A 382-nucleotide genomic window follows, 5' to 3' on the forward strand; every position below is an offset into this window, starting at 1 on the left:
CCAGCGCAGACGGGCTCCAGAGGCTCTCCAACCAATACTGAGAGCTGCTCAGATGCTGAGCATCTGTAGACGATCGCTTTGGGATTCACGGGTGTCCAGGAATGAGACTCCTGAGTTGGAGCCAGGCAGTTCGGATCTGAATCTCACCTCTGCCCCTTCCCGGTGAGCCTCAGCTTCCTCATCTGTAAAATGGGGATAATGCCAGGCCAGCCTCAAAGGGCTGCTGGATGCACCCAAGCCTGCAGGTCAGGCCCTACATGGACGCTCACAGGGAGAGGGTCGGTGGCTGGGGAATGGCAGTGGGAGCTCCCAGGAATGGGGAAGGCAAGGGCCGAGCCAATGCACCCATGGACTTTGGAGTTTGCTTCTTATTTGGTCGGGG

Source organism: Ailuropoda melanoleuca, unplaced genomic scaffold (assembly GCF_002007445.2).
Source record: "Ailuropoda melanoleuca isolate Jingjing unplaced genomic scaffold, ASM200744v2 unplaced-scaffold1616, whole genome shotgun sequence".
Lineage (NCBI taxonomy): Eukaryota > Metazoa > Chordata > Mammalia > Carnivora > Ursidae > Ailuropoda > Ailuropoda melanoleuca.